We start from the raw sequence: 3,542 nt of genomic DNA, 5'->3' as shown, positions 1-3,542 counted from the left end.
AATAGACCGTGCCCCTTGTTGTTGATCATGATCGATGGCATGCCCAATGTAGGGATTAAAAATCCCTTCAAACTCGTCGTCCCAAAGACCACAAACTTCATTGAGTTGATCATTGAAAATCTCTTGCTTAGATGGAGACAACTCTCCCAATTTCTTCTCTTGGCCAATGAGGCCATCCTCTTCTTCCTTGGTTGATTTTGATGAGCCTTGCAAGCTCTCCTTGTCACAATTCACTTGTTCTTTGAATGGAGCATCTTCAATTTTCTTCCTCCATTGGAGTTCCGATTTCTTCCTTTCATCTTTTCGGCTATAGTGATCAATCATGAAACATGGCTCATGCAAACGAGGAGCTCTCATGGTCTTGTCAAGATTAAAAGTTATGCTTTCATCTCCCACTTCTAGAGTGAGCTCTCCATGTTTCACATCAATCACCGCACCCGCGGTGTGTAGGAAAGGTCTTCCTAGGATGATTGGAATGTTGGAATCTTCCTCCATATCAACAATGACAAAGTCCACCGGGATGAAAAACTTCCCAATTCGCACGGGGACATCTTCCCATATCCCTAATGGTGTCTTCGTCGATCTATCGGCCATTTGAAGTGTGATGTTGGTGCATTTAAGCTCTCCCATTCCCAACCTTTTACTCACCGAGTACGGCATGACACTCACACTAGCCCCTAGATCACATAAGGCTTTGTTGATCGTCGTGTCGCCAATGGTACACGGTATTGAGAAGCTTCCCGGATCCTTTAACTTTGGAGGTGAACTCCCTTGAAGTATTGCACTACTCACCTTAGTGAAGGCGATAGTCTCAAGTTTCCGGATCGACTTCTTCTTTGTGAGGATATCTTTCATGTACTTTGCATAGGCCGGAACGTGGTTGATCAATTCCGTGAAAGGAATTGAGACTTCTAAATTCTTCACAATTTCCATGAACTTTCCAAGTTGATCATCAAATTTGGGCTTGGCTTGACGACTTGGAAAAGGAAGTCTAATCACAATGGGTTCCTTCTCTTTGGCTTTGTCTTCATTTTTCTTTGAACTTTCTTCTTTTGATGATTCTCCATCTTTGGAGTTTTGCACAATTTCTTCCTTTTCACTAGCTTCCACAACTTCATCCTCAACTTGCTTCTTCGGTGCTTCATACCTTGTACCACTTCTAAAGTGAATGGCACTAACCGTTTCATGTCTAGGGGGATTACTTTGAGGTGGTAATTGCCCCTTTTGTCTTTGCGAGCTTGAAGATGCTAGTTGAGTCAATTGTGTTTCCAACATCTTGGTGTGAGCTAGAATGTTGTTGATGGTGGTTTCTTTTGCTTGGCTATCTTTTTGCATTTGGGTGAAAAATTCTTGTTGATTCTTTTGCATTTGGAGGACCGCTTTTTGGACATCAAAGCCTTGGTCATTTTGGTGATTGTATGGATTTTGATTTTGGTAACCTTGGTTTTGATTGTAAAAGGGTCTTTGATTTTGGTTTCTCATGGGTGGTGGAGTGTATGTTGTTTGAGGGTTTTGAACATTTTGGCTCTTGTATGAGAGATTTGGGTGGAACTTGGTGTTTTCATTGTAAAAATTTGAATAAGGGATACCACTTTTGTAAGCTTGGAAAGCATTAACTTGTTCGGTTGTCCCCCTACACTCACTTGGGTCATGACCCAAAGTTCCACAATTCTCATATATCCCACTTGGGATTGAAGAGGATGCCGTCATGGCATTGACATGATGTTTCGATGATTTTGAGTTTTCCTCAAGTCTAGCCATAGCTTGTTCAAACTTCAAGTTGATTGTGTCAATGTGAGCACTAAGTTGAGCACCCAATTGAGTAACGGAGTCCACTTCATGCTTTCCTCCTCTAGTAGCCTTGCGAGGTCTACTATATTGCGATTTATGGACCGCCATTTCCTCAATCTTGTTCCATGTTTGATTGTCATCAACTTCGGTGAACATTCCATTTGATCCCATATTTAGAATGTTCCTAGAATCTTCATATAAACCATTCCAAAATTGTTGCACCAAAAACCATTCGCTAAGTCCATGGTGAGGACATGAGCGACAAGTACCTTTGAACCGCTCCGAAGCTTCATACAAAGACTCTTCATCCCTTTGCTTAAAACCCGTAATTTGAGCTCTTAGCATGTTGGTCTTTTCCGGTGGGTAGAATTTTTTGTAGAAAGCTAGAGCCAACTTCTTCCAAGAATCTATTCCAAGGGTGGCTTTATCAAGGCCCTTCAACCATTGCTTTGCGGTGCCGATTAAGGAAAAAGGAAATAAGACCCATCTAATTTGGTCTTGAGTCACACCCGTTTGAGAGATAGCATCACAATAATCGCAAAAGGTTTCCATATGAGAATGAGGGTCCTCACTAGGCATTCCCCCGAATTGGCTCCTCTCAACTAGTTGGATGAAGGCGGACTTGGCAATAAAATTTCCGGTGAGATGTTGCGGTGTAGGAGTACCATTTGGTAGATTCTCCTCGGTGGGTACGGAGTGTGACGAGAATTTTGGCATTGTAGGTGGATTTTGTAGGGTATTGTGTAATGGGTTTTCTTCTCCTTCTATTGCGAAAGGATTGACAAACTCACTAGTGGGTTGAACAACTTCACCAACACCTCTCAAATTCCTCCTAACAAGTCTCCTATTATTCGTTAAGGTTCTTTCGATTTCACGGTCAAAAGGTAACACTTCACTTTGTAACCTTCTAGACATGCAAAATATCAAACAACTCAAAAACAATTAGAACAAACCTTGAGGATTTTTACTTCCTCAAGGTGAAGAAAGACACAACTAATAACAAAAAGGAAATCTAAATCAAACAAACACCGTCCCCGGCCACGGCGCCATTTTTGATCGGTCCGTTTAGCATTCACAAATAAATAGATGTGGTCGTTGGTCACGGTCGAATCAAAACACAATTTATAGCTTAACAAGCAACTCTACAATTAGTAAAGAGGCAAGTAAAGGTCGGATCCCAAGGGACGGGAGTTGAAATGAGATTTCTATTGTAACTAGCGGTGTCTAAGGGGTGTCACAAATTGGGTTGATGTAGAAGGTTACTAAACTAGAATAACAATGAAAATAAACAAGCAAGATGAATAAAAAGGGATGTAAACAATTGATTAAAGGCACTAGGGTGTCATGGGATCATAGGGGAATCATGGGATATGATCATACAAACATGTTCTCAAATTATAAGCAAGCAATTATTGTTGTGATGGATTGAGTTGGGTTATATCTTACAATCCTAGGAAAGTTTGGGTCCCGAGCCGAATCGATTAGATTGTACAACACCTACAAGTCGACTTAATCTTCCCTACTCAACAACATGCATGGTCTAATGAGACTCGAGTTGGGTTATGTCTTACAAGTCTCATTGAAGAGATAGGAGATGATAGTAAATGCAAGGATTCATAGGCTTAGCATTTCATCAAATATAACATGTGCATGAGTTGAGATCAAAACAAGCAAGCAAATAAGATATGAAAGCATATTAATTTAAGCATGAATCATTCCCCATGTTGGTTTCCCTAATCACCCATTAACCC

The 3,542-nt window shown here is 40.9% G+C and overlaps 1 non-coding gene across 1 annotated transcript; it reads left to right on the top strand.

Annotated features, from left to right (window-relative positions):
• Nucleotides 1–2,029: 2,029 nt before the first annotated feature.
• On the top strand, nucleotides 2,030–2,136 carry LOC141589319 (small nucleolar RNA R71). The gene has a single exon (XR_012520263.1). It is a non-coding gene; the product is annotated as a small nucleolar RNA R71 (small nucleolar RNA).
• The last annotated feature ends 1,406 nt before the right edge of the window (nucleotides 2,137–3,542 follow it).

The sequence above is a fragment of the Silene latifolia genome, chromosome 6 (assembly GCF_048544455.1).
Source record: "Silene latifolia isolate original U9 population chromosome 6, ASM4854445v1, whole genome shotgun sequence".
In the NCBI taxonomy this organism is placed as follows: Eukaryota; Viridiplantae; Streptophyta; class Magnoliopsida; order Caryophyllales; family Caryophyllaceae; genus Silene; species Silene latifolia.
Note: the sequence above shows the minus strand (reverse complement) of the source record. Positions and strands in the feature narration are given on the sequence as shown.